This window comes from Chiloscyllium punctatum, chromosome 41 (genome assembly GCF_047496795.1).
Source record: "Chiloscyllium punctatum isolate Juve2018m chromosome 41, sChiPun1.3, whole genome shotgun sequence".
Taxonomy (NCBI): Eukaryota; Metazoa; Chordata; class Chondrichthyes; order Orectolobiformes; family Hemiscylliidae; genus Chiloscyllium; species Chiloscyllium punctatum.
In genome coordinates, this window is record NC_092779.1 from 35,496,957 (window position 1) to 35,513,968 (window position 17,012).

Here is a 17,012-nt window from a genome sequence, read left to right on the forward strand (position 1 = left end):
TCTTTTCTCTATTCTCTTCTGTTCTCTTTTGTCTTCTTTCCTCTGTTCCCTTTTCTTGTCTATTCTGTTTAATCTTTTCTCTTCATTTCTCTTTTCTCTTCTTTTCCATTCTCTCTTCTTTTCTCTTTTATCATTTCTCATTTCTCTTTTCTTTTCTCTTTTCTCTTTTCTCTTCTTGTCTCTTTTTTCTCTTCTATTCTTTTCTCTTCTTTTCTCTTTTCTATTTTCTCTACTTTTCTCTTGTCTCTTTTCTGTTTTCACTTCTTTTCTCTTTTCTCTTTTCTATTTCCTCTTCTTTTCTATTTTATCTCTTCTCTTCTTTTCTCTTTCCCTTTTCTTTTCTCTTTTCTCTTCTTTTCTCTTTTCTCTTCTTTTCTCCTTTCACTTTTCTTTTCTCTTTTCTCTTCTTTTCTCTTTTCTCATCTTTTCTCCTCTGAAATCTTTTCCCTTTTCTCTTCTTTTTTCTTTTCTCTTCTTTTCTCTTTTCTCTTATTTCCTCTTTTCACTTTTCTCTTCATTTCTCTTGTCTCTTTTCTCTTTTCACTTCTTTTCTCTTTTCTCTTTTCTATTTCCTCGTCTTTTCTATTTTATCTCTTCTCTTCTTTTCTCTTTCCCTTTCCTTTTCTCTTTTCTCTTCTTTTCTCTTCTTTTCTCTTTCCCTTTTCTTTTCTCTTTTCTCTTCTTTTCTCTTTTCTCCTCTTTTCTCTATTCTCTTCTTTTCTCTTTTCTCTTCTTTTCTCTTCATTTCACTTTCCTCATTTCTCTATTCTCATCTGTTCTCTTTTCTCTTCTTTGCTCTTTTCTCTTTTCTCTTCTTCTATCTTCTTTTATCTTCTTTTCTCTTTTCTCTTTTCTCTATTCTCTTCTGTTCTCTTTTGTCTTCTTTCCTCTGTTCCCTTTTCCCGTCTATTCTATTTTATCTTTTCTCTTCATTTCTCTTTTCTCTTCTTTTCCATTCTCTCTTCTTTTCTCTTTTCTCATTTCTCTTTTCATTTCTCTTTTCTCTTTTCTCTTCTTGTCTCTTTTTTCTCTTCTATTCTTTTCTCTTCTTTTCTCTTTTCCATTTTCTCTTCTTTTCTCTTGTGACTTTTCTCTTTTCACTTCTTTTCTCTTTTCTGTTTTCTATTTCCTCTTCTTTTCTATTTTATCTCTTCTCTTCTTTTCTCTTTTCCCTTTTCTTTTCTCTTTTCTCTTCTTTTCTCTTTTCTCTTCTTTTCTCATTTCTCTTTTCTTTTCTCTTTTCTCTTTTCTCTTCTTTTCTCTTTTCTCATCTTTTCTCCTCTTAAATCTTTTCCCTTTTCTCTTCTTTTTTCTTTTCTCTTCTTTTCTCGTTTCTCTTCTTTTCTCTTTTCTCTTCTTTTCTCTTCATTTCACTTTCCTCATTTTTCTATTCTCATCTGTTCTCTTTTCTCTTCTTTGCTCTTTTCTCTTTTCTCTATTCTCTTCTGTTCTCTTTTGTCTTCTTTCCTCTGTTCCCTTTTCTCATCTATTCTCTTTTATCTTTTCTCTTCATTTCTCTTTTCTCTTCTTTTCCATTCTCTCTTCTTTTCTCTTTTCTCATTTCTTTTCTCTTCATTTCTCTTTCCTCATTTCTCTATTCTCATCTGTTCTCTTTTCTCTTCTTTGCTCTTTTCTCTTTTCTCTTCTTCTATCTTCTTTTATCTTCTTTTCTCTTTTCTCTTTTCTCTTTTCTCTATTTTCTTCTGTTCTCTTTTGTCTTCTTTCCTCTGTTCCCTTTTCTCGTCTATTCTCTTTTATCTTTTCTCTTCATTTCTCTTTTCTCTTCTTTTCCATTCTCTCTTCTTTTCTCTTTTCTCATTTCTCATTTCTCTTTTCTTTTCTTTTTTCTCTTCTTGTCTCTTTTTTCTCTTCTATTCTTTTCTCTTCTTTTCTCTTTTCCATTTTCTCTTCTTTTCTCTTGTCTCTTTTCTCTTTTCACTTCTTTTCTCATTTCTCTTTTCTATTTCCTCTTCTGTTCTATTTTATCTTTTCTCTTCTTTTCTCTTGTTTTCGCTTTTCTATATCCTCTTCTTTTCTCTTCTTCTCTCTTCTTTTCTCTTTTCTCTTGTCCCCTTTCTCTTCTTTTCTCTTTTCCCTTTTCTCTTCTTTTCTCTATTCTGTTCTTTTCTCTTTCCTCATTTCTCTTTTCTCTTCTTTTCTCTTTTCTCTTCTTTTCTCTTCCTTTCTCTGTATATTCTCTTTTCTCTTTTCTCTTATTTTCTCTTTTCACTTTTCTCTTCTTTTCTCTTTTTTTTCTTCTTTTCTCTTCATTTCTCTTTCCTCATTTCTCTATTCTCATCTGTTCTCTTTTCTCTTCTTTGCACTTTTCTCTTTTCTCTTCTTCTATCTTCTTTTATCTTCTTTTCTCTTTTCTCTTTTCTCTATTCTCTTCTGTTCTCTTTTGTCTTCTTTCCTCTGTTCCCTTTTCTCGTCTATTCTCTTTTATCTTTCCTCTTCATTTCTCTTTTGTCTTCTTTTCCATTCTCTCTTTTCTCATTTCTCATTTCTCTTTTCTTTTCTTTTCTCTTTTCTCTTTTCTCTTCTTGTCTCTTTTTTCTCTTCTATTCTTTTCTCTTCTTTTCTCTTGTCTCTTTTCTCTTTTTACTTCTTTTCTCTTGTCTCTTTTCTCTTTTCACTTCTTTTCTCTTTTCTCTTTTCTATTTCCTCTTCTTTTCTGTTTTATCTCTTCTCTTCTTTTCTCTTTATCTTTTCTTTTCTCTTTTCTCTTCTTTTCTCTTTTCTCTTCTTTTCTCTTCTTTTCTCCTTTCACTTTCCTTTTCTCTTTTCTCTTCTTTTCTTTTTTCTCATCTTTTCTCCTCTTAAATCTTTTCCCTTTTCTCTTCTTTTTTCTTTTCTCTTCTTTTCTCGTTTCTCTTCTTTTCTCTTTTCTCTTCTTTGCTCTTTTCTCTTTTCTCTATTCTCTTCTGTTCTCTTTTGTCTTCTTTCCTCTGTTCCCTTTTCTCGTCTAATCTCTTTTATCTTTTCTCTTCATTACTCTTTTCTCTTCTTTTCCATTCTCTCTTCTTTTCTCTTTTCTCATTTCTTTTCTCTTCATTTCTCTTTCCTCATTTCTCTATTCTCATCTGTTCTCTTTTCTCTTCTTTGCTCTTTTCTCTTTTCTCTTCTTCTATATTCTTTTATCTTCTTTTCGCTTTTCTCTTTTCTCTATTTTCTTCTATTCTCTTTTGTCTTCTTTCCTCTGTTCCCTTTTCTCGTCTATTCTCTTTTATCTTTTCTCTTCATTTCTCTTTTCTCTTCTTTTCCATTCTCTCTTCTTTTCTCTTTTCTCATTTCTCATTTCTCTTTTCTTTTCTCTTTTCTCTTTTCTCTTCTTGTCTCTTTTTTCTCTTCTATTCTTTTCTCTTTTCCATTTTCTCTTCTTTTCTCTTGTCTCTTTTCTCTTTTCACTTCTTTTCTCATTTCTCTTTTCTATTTCCTCTTCTTTTCTATTTTATCTTTTCTCTTCTTTTCTCTTGTTTTCGCTTTTCTATATCCTCTTCTTTTCTCTTCTTCTCTCTTCTTTTCTCTTTTCTCTTGTCCCCTTTCTCTTCTTTTCTCTTTTCCCTTTTCTCTTCTTTTCTCTATTCTGTTCTTTTCTCTTTCCTCATTTCTCTTTTCTCTTCTTTTCTCTTTTCTCTTCTTTTCTCTTTTCTCTTCTTTTCTCTTCCTTTCTCTGTATATTCTCTTTTCTCTTTTCTCTTATTTTCTCTTTTCACTTTTCTCTTCTTTTCTCTTTTTTTTCTTCTTTTCTCTTCATTTCTCTTTCCTCATTTCTCTATTCTCATCTGTTCTCTTTTCTCTTCTTTGCACTTTTCTCTTTTCTCTTCTGCTATCTTCTTTTATCTTCTTTTCTCTTTTCTCTTTTCTCTATTCTCTTCTGTTCTCTTTTGTCTTCTTTCCTCTGTTCCCTTTTCTCGTCTATTCTCTTTTATCTTTCCTCTTCATTTCTCTTTTGTCTTCTTTTCCATTCTCTCTTTTCTCATTTCTCATTTCTCTTTTCTTTTCTTTTCTCTTTTCTCTTTTCTCTTCTTGTCTCTTTTTTCTCTTCTATTCTTTTCTCTTCTTTTCTCTTGTCTCTTTTCTCTTTTCACTTCTTTTCTCTTGTCTCTTTTCTCTTTTCACTTCTTTTCTCTTTTCTCTTTTCTATTTCCTCTTCTTTTCTGTTTTATCTCTTCTCTTCTTTTCTCTTTATCTTTTCTTTTCTCTTTTCTCTTCTTTTCTCTTTTCTCTTCTTTTCTCTTCTTTTCTCCTTTCACTTTCCTTTTCTCTTTTCTCTTCTTTTCTTTTTTCTCATCTTTTCTCCTCTTAAATCTTTTCCCTTTTCTCTTCTTTTTTCTTTTCTCTTCTTTTCTCGTTTCTCTTCTTTTCTCTTTTCTCTTCTTTGCTCTTTTCTCTTTTCTCTATTCTCTTCTGTTCTCTTTTGTCTTCTTTCCTCTGTTCCCTTTTCTCGTCTAATCTCTTTTATCTTTTCTCTTCATTACTCTTTTCTCTTCTTTTCCATTCTCTCTTCTTTTCTCTTTTCTCATTTCTTTTCTCTTCATTTCTCTTTCCTCATTTCTCTATTCTCATCTGTTCTCTTTTCTCTTCTTTGCTCTTTTCTCTTTTCTCTTCTTCTATCTTCTTTTATCTTCTTTTCGCTTTTCTCTTTTCTCTATTTTCTTCTGTTCTCTTTTGTCTTCTTTCCTCTGTTCCCTTTTCTCGTCTAATCTCTTTTATCTTTTCTCTTCATTTCTCTTTTCTCTTCTTTTCCATTCTCTCTTCTTTTCTCTTTTCTCATTTCTCATTTCTCTTTTCTTTTCTCTTTTCTCTTTTCTCTTCTTGTCTCTTTTTTCTCTTCTATTCTTTTCTCTTCTTTTCTCTTGTCTCTTTTCTCTTTTCACTTCTTTTCTCTTGTCTCTTTTCTCTTTTCTCTTCTTGTCTCTTTTTTCTCTTCTATTCTTTTCTCTTCTTTTCTCTTTTCCATTTTCTCATCTTTTCTCTTGTCTCTTTTCTCTTTTCACTTCTTTTCTCATTTCTCTTTTCTATTTCCTCTTCTTTTCTATTTTATCTTTTCTCTTCTTTTCTCTTGTTTTCGCTTTTCTATATCCTCTTCTTTTCTCTTCTTCTCTCTTCTTTTCTCCTTTCACTTTTCTTTTCTCTTTTCTCTTCTTTTCTCTTTTCTCATCTTTTCTCCTCTGAAATCTTTTCCCTTTTCTCTTCTTTTTCATTTTCTCTTCTTTTCTCTTTTCTCTTATTTCCTCTTTTCACTTTTCTCTTCTTTTCTCTTGTCTCTTTTCTCTTTTCACTTCTTTTCTCTTTTCTCTTTTCTATTTCCTCGTCTTTTCTATTTTATCTCTTCTCTTCTTTTCTCTTTCCCTTTTCTTTTCTCTTTTCTCTTCTTTTCTCTTCTTTTCTCTTTCCCTTTTCTTTTCTCTTTTCTCTTCTTTTCTCTTTTCTCTTCTTTTCTCTATTCCCTTCTTTTCTCTTTTCTCTTCTTTTCTCTTCATTTCACTTTCCTCATTTCTCTATTCTCATCTGTTCTCTTTTCTCTTCTTTGCTCTTTTCTCTTCTTCTATCTTCTTTTATCTTCTTTTCTCTTTTCTCTTTTCTCTATTCTCTTCTGTTCTCTTTTGTCTTCTTTCCTCTGTTCCCTTTTCTCGTCTATTCTCTTTTATCTTTTCTCTTCATTTCTCTTTTCTCTTCTTTTCCATTCTCTCTTCTTTTCTCTTTTCTCATTTCTCATTTCTCTTTTCTTTTCTCTTTTCTCTTTTCTCTTCTTTTCTCTTTTCTCATCTTTTCTCCTCTTACATCTTTTCCCTTTTCTCTTCTTTTTTCTTTTCTCTTCTTTTCTCTTTTCTCTTTTCTCTTATTTTCTCTTTTCCCTTTTCTCTTCTTTTCTCTATTCTCTTTTTCTCTTTACTCTTCTTTTCTCTTTTCGCTTTTCTCTTCTTATCTGTTCTCCTTTTTCTCATATCTGTTCTTTTCTCTTTTCTCTTTTCTCTTCATTTCTCTTCTTTTCTCTTTTCCCTTTACACCTCTATTTTCTTTTCTTCTTTTCTCTTTTCACTTTTCTTTTCTCTTTTCTCTTCTTTTCTCTTTTCTCATCTTTTCTCCTCTTTACTCTTTTCCCTTTTCTCTTCTTTTTTCTTTTCTCTTCTTTTCTCGTTTCTCTTCTTTTCTCTTCTTTTCTCTTTTCCCTTTTCTGTTCTCTTTTCTCTATTCTCTTCTTTTCTCTTTTCTCTTTTGTATTCTTTTCTCTTCTATTCACTTTTCTCTTATTTCTTTTCTCTTCTTTTCTCCTTTCACGTTTCTTTTCTCTTTTCTCTTATTTTCTCTTACATTTTTTCTCTTTTCTCTTTTCTCTTCTTTTCTCTTCTTTTCTCTTTTCTCTTCTTTCTTTTCTCTTTTCTCTTCTTCTCTTCTTTTCTCCTGTCTCTTCTTTTCCCTTCATTTCTCTTTTCTCTTTTGTATTCTTTTATCTTCTATTCACTTTTCTCTTTTATCTTTTCTTTTCTCTTCTTTTCTCTTTTCTCTTCTTTTCTCTTCATTTCACTTTCCTCATTTCTCTATTCTCATCTGTTCTCTTTTCTCTTCTTTGCTCTTTTCTCTTTTCTCTTCTTCTATCTTCTTTTATCTTCTTTTCTCTTTTCTCTTTTCTCTATTCTCTTCTGTTCTCTTTTGTCTTCTTTCCTCTGTTCCCTTTTCTCGTCTATTCTCTTTTATCTTTTCTCTTCATTTCTCTTTTCTCTTCTTTTCCATTCTCTCTTTTCTCATTTCTCTTTTCTTTTCTTTTCTCTTTTCTCTTTTCTCTTCTTGTCTCTTTTTTCTCTTCTATTCTTTTCTCTTCTTTTCTCTTTTCCATTTTCTCTTCTTTTCTCTTGTCTCTTTTCTCTTTTCACTTCTTTTCTCTTTTCTCTTTTCTAGTTCCTCTTCTTTTCTATTTTATCTCTTCTCATCTTTTCTCTTTCCCTTTTCTTTTCTCTTTTCTCTTATTTTCTCTTTTTTCTTCTTTTCTCTTATTTTCTCTTTCCCTTTTCTTTTCTCTTTTCTCTTCTTTTCTCTTTTCTCTTCTTTTCTCTATTCTCTTCTTTTCTCTTTTCTCTTCTTTTCTCTTCATTTCACTTTCCTCATTTCTCTATTCTCATCTGTTCTCTTTTCTCTTCTTTGCTCTTTTCTCTTTTCTCTTCTTCTATCTTCTTTTATATTCTTTTCTCTTTTCTCTTTTCTCTATTCTCTTCTGTTCTCTTTTGTCTTCTTTCCTCTGTTCCCTTTTCCCGTCTATTCTCTTTTATCTTTTCTCTTCATTTCTCTTTTCTCTTCTTTTCCATTCTCTCTTCTTTTCTCTTTTCTCATTTCTCTTTTGTTTTCTCTTTTCTCTTTTCTCTTCTTGTCTCTTTTTTCTCTTCTATTCTTTTCTCTTCTTTTCTCTTTTCCATTTTCTCTTCTTTTCTCTTGTGTCTTTTCTCTTTTCACTTCTTTTCTCTTTTCTCTTTTCTATTTCCTCTTCTTTTCTATTTTATCTCTTCTCTTCTTTTCTCTTTTCCCTTTTCTTTTCTCTTTTCTCTTCTTTTCTCCTTTCTCTTCTTTTCTCATTTCTCTTTTCTTTTCTCTTTTCTCTTTTCTCTTCTTTTCTCTTTTCTCATCTTTTCTCCTATTAAACCTTACCCTTTTCTCTTCATTTTTCTTTTCTCTTCTTTTCTCGTTTATCTCCTTTTCTCTTTTCTCTTCTTTTCTCTTCATTTCACTTTCCTCATTTTTCTATTCTCATCTGTTCTCTTTTCTCTTCTTTGCTCTTTTCTCTTTTCTCTATTCTCTTCTGTTCTCTTTTGTCTTCTTTCCTCTGTTCCCTTTTCTTGTCTATTCTCTTTAATCTTTTCTCTTCATTTCTCTTTTCTCTTCTTTTCCATTCTCTCTTCTTTTCTCTTTTATCATTTCTCATTTCTCTTTTCTTTTCTCTTTTCTCTTTTCTCTTCTTGTCTCTTTTTTCTCTTCTATTCTTTTCTCTTCTTTTCTCTTTTCTATTTTCTCTACTTTTCTCTTGTCTCTTTTCTGTTTTCACTTCTTTTCTCTTTTCTCTTTTCTATTTCCTCTTCTTTTCTATTTTATCTCTTCTCTTCTTTTCTCTTTCCCTTTTCTTTTCTCTTTTCTCTTCTTTTCTCTTTTCTCTTCTTTTCTCCTTTCACTTTTCTTTTCTCTTTTCTCTTCTTTTCTCTTTTCTCATCTTTTCTCCTCTGAAATCTTTTCCCTTTTCTCTTCTTTTTTCTTTTCTCTTCTTTTCTCTTTTCTCTTATTTCCTCTTTTCACTTTTCTCTTCTTTTCTCTTGTCTCTTTTCTCTTTTCACTTCTTTTCTCTTTTCTCTTTTCTATTTCCTCGTCTTTTCTATTTTATCTCTTCTCTTCTTTTCTCTTTCCCTTTCCTTTTCTCTTTTCTCTTCTTTTCTCTTCTTTTCTCTTTCCCTTTTCTTTTCTCTTTTCTCTTCTTTTCTCTTTTCTCTTCTTTTCTCTATTCTCTTCTTTTCTCTTTTCTCTTCTTTTCTCTTCATTTCACTTTCCTCATTTCTCTATTCTCATCTGTTCTCTTTTCTCTTCTTTGCTCTTTTCTCTTTTCTCTTCTTCTATCTTCTTTTATCTTCTTTTCTCTTTTCTCTTTTCTCTATTCTCTTCTGTTCTCTTTTGTCTTCTTTCCTCTGTTCCCTTTTCCCGTCTATTCTATTTTATCTTTTCTCTTCATTTCTCTTTTCTCTTCTTTTCCATTCTCTCTTCTTTTCTCTTTTCTCATTTCTCTTTTCATTTCTCTTTTCTCTTTTCTCTTCTTGTCTCTTTTTTCTCTTCTATTCTTTTCTCTTCTTTTCTCTTTTCCATTTTCTCTTCTTTTCTCTTGTGACTTTTCTCTTTTCACTTCTTTTCTCTTTTCTGTTTTCTATTTCCTCTTCTTTTCTATTTTATCTCTTCTCTTCTTTTCTCTTTTCCCTTTTCTTTTCTCTTTTCTCTTCTTTTCTCTTTTCTCTTCTTTTCTCATTTCTCTTTTCTTTTCTCTTTTCTCTTTTCTCTTCTTTTCTCTTTTCTCATCTTTTCTCCTCTTAAATCTTTTCCCTTTTCTCTTCTTTTTTCTTTTCTCTTCTTTTCTCGTTTCTCTTCTTTTCTCTTTTCTCTTCTTTTCTCTTCATTTCACTTTCCTCATTTTTCTATTCTCATCTGTTCTCTTTTCTCTTCTTTGCTCTTTTCTCTTTTCTCTATTCTCTTCTGTTCTCTTTTGTCTTCTTTCCTCTGTTCCCTTTTCTCATCTATTCTCTTTTATCTTTTCTCTTCATTTCTCTTTTCTCTTCTTTTCCATTCTCTCTTCTTTTCTCTTTTCTCATTTCTTTTCTCTTCATTTCTCTTTCCTCATTTCTCTATTCTCATCTGTTCTCTTTTCTCTTCTTTGCTCTTTTCTCTTTTCTCTTCTTCTATCTTCTTTTATCTTCTTTTCTCTTTTCTCTTTTCTCTTTTCTCTATTTTCTTCTGTTCTCTTTTGTCTTCTTTCCTCTGTTCCCTTTTCTCGTCTATTCTCTTTTATCTTTTCTCTTCATTTCTCTTTTCTCTTCTTTTCCATTCTCTCTTCTTTTCTCTTTTCTCATTTCTCATTTCTCTTTTCTTTTCTTTTTTCTCTTCTTGTCTCTTTTTTCTCTTCTATTCTTTTCTCTTCTTTTCTCTTTTCCATTTTCTCTTCTTTTCTCTTGTCTCTTTTCTCTTTTCACTTCTTTTCTCATTTCTCTTTTCTATTTCCTCTTCTGTTCTATTTTATCTTTTCTCTTCTTTTCTCTTGTTTTCGCTTTTCTATATCCTCTTCTTTTCTCTTCTTCTCTCTTCTTTTCTCTTTTCTCTTGTCCCCTTTCTCTTCTTTTCTCTTTTCCCTTTTCTCTTCTTTTCTCTATTCTGTTCTTTTCTCTTTCCTCATTTCTCTTTTCTCTTCTTTTCTCTTTTCTCTTCTTTTCTCTTTTCTCTTCTTTTCTCTTCCTTTCTCTGTATATTCTCTTTTCTCTTTTCTCTTATTTTCTCTTTTCACTTTTCTCTTCTTTTCTCTTTTTTTTCTTCTTTTCTCTTCATTTCTCTTTCCTCATTTCTCTATTCTCATCTGATCTCTTTTCTCTTCTTTGCACTTTTCTCTTTTCTCTTCTTCTATCTTCTTTTATCTTCTTTTCTCTTTTCTCTTTTCTCTATTCTCTTCTGTTCTCTTTTGTCTTCTTTCCTCTGTTCCCTTTTCTCGTCTATTCTCTTTTATCTTTCCTCTTCATTTCTCTTTTGTCTTCTTTTCCATTCTCTCTTTTCTCATTTCTCATTTCTCTTTTCTTTTCTTTTCTCTTTTCTCTTTTCTCTTCTTGTCTCTTTTTTCTCTTCTATTCTTTTCTCTTCTTTTCTCTTGTCTCTTTTCTCTTTTTACTTCTTTTCTCTTGTCTCTTTTCTCTTTTCACTTCTTTTCTCTTTTCTCTTTTCTATTTCCTCTTCTTTTCTGTTTTATCTCTTCTCTTCTTTTCTCTTTATCTTTTCTTTTCTCTTTTCTCTTCTTTTCTCTTTTCTCTTCTTTTCTCTTCTTTTCTCCTTTCACTTTCCTTTTCTCTTTTCTCTTCTTTTCTTTTTTCTCATCTTTTCTCCTCTTAAATCTTTTCCCTTTTCTCTTCTTTTTTCTTTTCTCTTCTTTTCTCGTTTCTCTTCTTTTCTCTTTTCTCTTCTTTGCTCTTTTCTCTTTTCTCTATTCTCTTCTGTTCTCTTTTGTCTTCTTTCCTCTGTTCCCTTTTCTCGTCTAATCTCTTTTATCTTTTCTCTTCATTACTCTTTTCTCTTCTTTTCCATTCTCTCTTCTTTTCTCTTTTCTCATTTCTTTTCTCTTCATTTCTCTTTCCTCATTTCTCTATTCTCATCTGTTCTCTTTTCTCTTCTTTGCTCTTTTCTCTTTTCTCTTCTTCTATCTTCTTTTATCTTCTTTTCGCTTTTCTCTTTTCTCTATTTTCTTCTATTCTCTTTTGTCTTCTTTCCTCTGTTCCCTTTTCTCGTCTATTCTCTTTTATCTTTTCTCTTCATTTCTCTTTTCTCTTCTTTTCCATTCTCTCTTCTTTTCTCTTTTCTCATTTCTCATTTCTCTTTTCTTTTCTCTTTTCTCTTTTCTCTTCTTGTCTCTTTTTTCTCTTCTATTCTTTTCTCTCCTTTTCTCTTGTCTCTTTTCTCTTTTCACTTCTTTTCTCTTGTCTCTTTTCTCTTTTCTCTTCTTGTCTCTTTTTTCTCTTCTATTCTTTTCTCTTCTTTTCTCTTTTCCATTTTCTCATCTTTTCTCTTGTCTCTTTTCTCTTTTCACTTCTTTTCTCATTTCTCTTTTCTATTTCCTCTTCTTTTCTATTTTATCTTTTCTCTTCTTTTCTCTTGTTTTCGCTTTTCTATATCCTCTTCTTTTCTCTTCTTCTCTCTTCTTTACTCTTTTCTCTTGTCCCCTTTCTCTTCTTTTCTCTTTTCCCTTTTCTCTTCTTTTCTCTATTCTGTTCTTGTCTCTTTCCTCATTTCTCTTTTCTCTTCTTTTCTCTTTTCTCTTCTTTTCTCTTTTCTCTTCTTTTCTCTTCCTTTCTCTATATATTCTCTTTCCTCATTTCTCTTTTCTCTTCTTTTCTCTTTTCTCTTCTTTTCTATTTTCTCTTCTTTTCTCTTGTCTCTTTTCTCTTTTCACTTCTTTTCTCTTTTCTCTTTTCTATTTCCTCTTCTTTTCTATTTTATCTCTTCTCTTCTTTTCTCTTTCCCTTTTCTTTTCTCTTTTCTCTTCTTTTCTCTTTTCTCATCTTTTCTCCTCTGAAATCTTTTCCCTTTTCTCTTCTTTTTTCTTTTCTCTTCTTTTCTCTTTTCTCTTATTTCCTCTTTTCACTTTTCTCTTCTTTTCTCTTGTCTCTTTTCTCTTTTCACTTCTTTTCTCTTTTCTCTTTTCTATTTCCTCGTCTTTTCTATTTTATCTCTTCTCTTCTTTTCTCTTTCCCTTTCCTTTTCTCTTTTCTCTTCTTTTCTCTTCTTTTCTCTTTCCCTTTTCTTTTCTCTTTTCTCTTCTTTTCTCTTTTCTCTTCTTTTCTCTATTCTCTTCTTTGCTCTTTTCTCTTTTCTCTTCTTCTATCTTCTTTTATCTTCTTTTCTCTTTTCTCTTTTCTCTATTCTCTTCTGTTCTCTTTTGTCTTCTTTCCTCTGTTCCCTTTTCCCGTCTATTCTATTTTATCTTTTCTCTTCATTTCTCTTTTCTCTTCTTTTCCATTCTCTCTTCTTTTCTCTTTTCTCATTTCTCTTTTCATTTCTCTTTTCTCTTTTCTCTTCTTGTCTCTTTTTTCTCTTCTATTCTTTTCTCTTCTTTTCTCTTTTCCATTTTCTCTTCTTTTCTCTTGTGACTTTTCTCTTTTCACTTCTTTTCTCTTTTCTGTTTTCTATTTCCTCTTCTTTTCTATTTTATATCTTCTCTTCTTTTCTCTTTTCCCTTTTCTTTTCTCTTTTCTCTTCTTTTCTCTTTTCTCTTCTTTTCTCATTTCTCTTTTCTTTTCTCTTTTCTCTTTTCTCTTCTTTTCTCTTTTCTCATCTTTTCTCCTCTTAAATCTTTTCCCTTTTCTCTTCTTTTTTCTTTTCTCTTCTTTTCTCGTTTCTCTTCTTTTCTCTTTTCTCTTCTTTTCTCTTCATTTCACTTTCCTCATTTTTCTATTCTCATCTGTTCTCTTTTCTCTTCTTTGCTCTTTTCTCTTTTCTCTATTCTCTTCTGTTCTCTTTTGTCTTCTTTCCTCTGTTCCCTTTTCTCGTCTATTCTCTTTTATCTTTTCTCTTCATTTCTCTTTTCTCTTCTTTTCCATTCTCTCTTCTTTTCTCTTTTCTCATTTCTTTTCTCTTCATTTCTCTTTCCTCATTTCTCTATTCTCATCTGTTCTCTTTTCTCTTCTTTGCTCTTTTCTCTTTTCTCTTCTTCTATCTTCTTTTATCTTCTTTTCTCTTTTCTCTTTTCTCTTTTCTCTATTTTCTTCTGTTCTCTTTTGTCTTCTTTCCTCTGTTCCCTTTTCTCGTCTATTCTCTTTTATCTTTTCTCTTCATTTCTCTTTTCTCTTCTTTTCCATTCTCTCTTCTTTTCTCTTTTCTCATTTCTCATTTCTCTTTTCTTTTCTTTTTTCTCTTCTTGTCTCTTTATTCTCTTGTATTCTTTTCTCTTCTTTTCTCTTGTCTCTTTTCTCTTTTCACTTCTTTTCTCTTGTCTCTTTTCTCTTTTCACTTCTTTTCTCTTGTCTCTTTTCTCTTTTCACTTCTTTTCTCATTTCTCTTTTCTATTTCCTCTTCTTTTCTATTTTATCTTTTCTCTTCTTTTCTCTTGTTTTCGCTTTTCTATATCCTCTTCTTTTCTCTTCTTCTCTCTTCTTTTCTCTTTTCTCTTGTCCCCTTTCTCTTCTTTTCTCTTTTCCCTTTTCTCTTCTTTTCTCTGTTCTGTTCTTGTCTCTTTCCTCATTTCTCTTTTCTCTTCTTTTCTCTTCCTTTCTCTATATATTCTCTTTTCTCTTTTCTCTTATTTTCTCTTTTCACTTTTCTCTTCTTTTCTCTTTTTTTTCTTCTTTTCTCTTCATTTCTCTTTCCTCATTTCTCTATTCTCATCTGTTCTCTTTTCTCTTCTTTGCACTTTTCTCTTTTCTCTTCTTCTATCTTCTTTTATCTTCCTTTCTCTTTTCTCTTTTCTCTATTCTCTTCTGTTCTCTTGTGTCTTCTTTCCTCTGTTCCCTTTTCTCGTCTATTCTCTTTTATCTTTCCTCTTCATTTCTCTTTTCTCTTCTTTTCCATTCTCTCTTTTCTCTTTTCTCTTTTCTCTTCTTGTCTCTTTTTTCTCTTCTATTCTTTTCTCTTCTTTTCTCTTGTCTCTTTTCTCTTTTCACTTCTTTTCTCTTGTCTCTTTTCTCTTTTCACTTCTTTTCTCTTTTCTCTTTTCTATTTCCTCTTCTTTTCTGTTTCATCTCTTCTCTTCTTTTCTCTTTATCTTTTCTTTTCTCTTTTCTCTTCTTTTCTCTTTTCTCTTCTTTTCTCTTCTTTTCTCCTTTCACTTTCCTTTTCTCTTTTCTCTTCTTTTCTCTTTTCTCATCTTTTCTCCTCTTAAATCTTTTCCCTTTTCTCTTCTTTTTTCTTTTCTCTTCTTTTCTCGTTTCTCTTCTTTTCTCCTTTCTCTTCTTTTCTCTTCATTTCACTTTCATCATTTTTATATTCTCATCTGTTCTCTTTTCTCTTCTTTGCTCTTTTCTCTTTTCTCTATTCTCTTCTGTTCTCTTTTGTCTTCTTTCCTCTGTTCCCTTTTCTCGTCTAATCTCTTTTATCTTTTCTCTTCATTTCTCTTTTTTCTTCTTTTCCATTCTCTCTTCTTTTCTCTTTTCTCATTTCTTTTCTCTTCATTTCTCTTTCCTCATTTCTCTATTCTCATCTGTTCTCTTTTCACTTCTTTGCTCTTTTCTCTTTTCTCTTCTTCTATCTTCTTTTATCTTCTTTTCTCTTTTCTCTTTTCTCTATTTTCTTCTGTTCTCTTTTGTCTTCTTTCCTCTGTTCCCTTTTCTCGTCTATTCTCTTTTATCTTTTCTCTTCATTTCTCTTTTCTCTTCTTTTCCATTCTCTCTTCTTTTCTCTTTTCTCATTTCTCATTTCTCTTTTCTTTTCTCTTTTCTCTTTTATCTTCTTGTCTCTTTTTTCTCTTCTATTCTTTTCTCTTCTTTTCTCTTTTCCATTTTCTCTTCTTTTCTCTTGTCTCTTTTCTCTTTTCACTTCTTTTCTCATTTCTCTTTTCTATTTCCTCTTCTTTTCTATTTTATCTTTTCTCTTCTTTTCTCTTGTTTTCGCTTTTCTATATCCTCTTCTTTTCTCTTCTTCTCTCTTCTTTTCTCTTTTCTCTTGTCCCCTTTCTCTTCTTTTCTCTTTTCCCTTTTCTCTTCTTTTCTCTATTCTGTTCTTGTCTCTTTCCTCATTTCTCTTTTCTCTTCTTTTCTCTTTTCTCTTCTTTTCTCTTTTCTCTTCTTTTCTCTTCCTTTCTCTATATATTCTCTTTTCTCTTTTCTCTTGTTTTCTCTTTTCACTTTTCTCTTCTTTTCTCTTTTTTTTCTTCTTTTCTCTTCATTTCTCTTTCCTCATTTCTCTATTCTCATCTGTTCTCTTTTCTCTTCTTTGCACTTTTCTCTTTTCTCTTCTGCTATCTTCTTTTATCTTCTTTTCTCTTTTCTCTTTTCTCTATTCTCTTCTGTTCTCTTTTGTCTTCTTTCCTCTGTTCCCTTTTCTCGTCTATTCTCTTTTATCTTTCCTCTTCATTTCTCTTTTCTTTTCTTTTCCAGTCTCTCTTTTCTCATTTCTCATTTCTCTTTTCTTTTCTTTTCTCTTTTCTCTTTTCTCTTCTTGTCTCTTTTTTCTCTTCTATTCTTTTCTCTTCTTTTCTCTTGTCTCTTTTCTCTTTTCACTTCTTTTCTCTTGTCTCTTTTCTCTTTTCACTTCTTTTCTCTTTTCTCTTTTCTATTTCCTCTTCTTTTCTCTTTTCTCTTTTCTATTTCCTCTTCTGTTCTGTTTTATCTCTTCTCTTCTTTTCTCTTTATCTTTTCTTTTCTCTTTTCTCATCTGTTCTCTTTTCTCTTCTTTGCTCTTTTCTCTTTTCTCTTCTTTTCTCTTCATTTCACTTTCCTCATTTCTCTATTCTCATCTGTTCTCTTTTCTCTTCTTTGCTCTTTTCTCTTTTCTCTTCTTCTATCTTCTTTTATCTTCTTTTCTCTTTTCTCTTTTCTCTATTCTCTTCTGTTCTCTTTTGTCTTCTTTCCTCTGTTCCCTTTTCCCGTCTATTCTATTTTATCTTTTCTCTTCATTTCTCTTTTCTCTTCTTTTCCATTCTCTCTTCTTTTCTCTTTTCTCATTTCTCTTTTCATTTCTCTTTTCTCTTTTCTCTTCTTGTCTCTTTTTTCTCTTCTATTCTTTTCTCTTCTTTTCTCTTTTCCATTTTCTCTTCTTTTCTCTTGTGACTTTTCTCTTTTCACTTCTTTTCTCTTTTCTGTTTTCTATTTCCTCTTCTTTTCTATTTTATCTCTTCTCTTCTTTTCTCTTTTCCCTTTTCTTTTCTCTTTTCTCTTCTTTTCTCTTTTCTCTTCTTTTCTCATTTCTCTTTTCTTTTCTCTTTTCTCTTTTCTCTTCTTTTCTCTTTTCTCATCTTTTCTCCTCTTAAATCTTTTCCCTTTTCTCTTCTTTTTTCTTTTCTCTTCTTTTCTCGTTTCTCTTCTTTTCTCTTTTCTCTTCTTTTCTCTTCATTTCACTTTCCTCATTTTTCTATTCTCATCTGTTCTCTTTTCTCTTCTTTGCTCTTTTCTCTTTTCTCTATTCTCTTCTGTTCTCTTTTGTCTTCTTTCCTCTGTTCCCTTTTCTCATCTATTCTCTTTTATCTTTTCTCTTCATTTCTCTTTTCTCTTCTTTTCCATTCTCTCTTCTTTTCTCTTTTCTCATTTCTTTTCTCTTCATTTCTCTTTCCTCATTTCTCTATTCTCATCTGTTCTCTTTTCTCTTCTTTGCTCTTTTCTCTTTTCTCTTCTTCTATCTTCTTTTATCTTCTTTTCTCTTTTCTCTTTTCTCTTTTCTCTATTTTCTTCTGTTCTCTTTTGTCTTCTTTCCTCTGTTCCCTTTTCTCGTCTATTCTCTTTTATCTTTTCTCTTCATTTCTCTTTTCTCTTCTTTTCCATTCTCTCTTCTTTTCTCTTTTCTCATTTCTCATTTCTCTTTTCTTTTCTTTTTTCTCTTCTTGTCTCTTTTTTCTCTTCTATTCTTTTCTCTTCTTTTCTCTTGTCTCTTTTCTCTTTTCACTTCTTTTCTCTTGTCTCTTTTCTCTTTTCACTTCTTTTCTCATTTCTCTTTTCTATTTCCTCTTCTTTTCTATTTTATCTTTTCTCTTCTTTTCTCTTGTTTTCGCTTTTCTATATCCTCTTCTTTTCTCTTCTTCTCTCTTCTTTTCTCTTTTCTCTTGTCCCCTTTCTCTTCTTTTCTCTTTTCCCTTTTCTCTTCTTTTC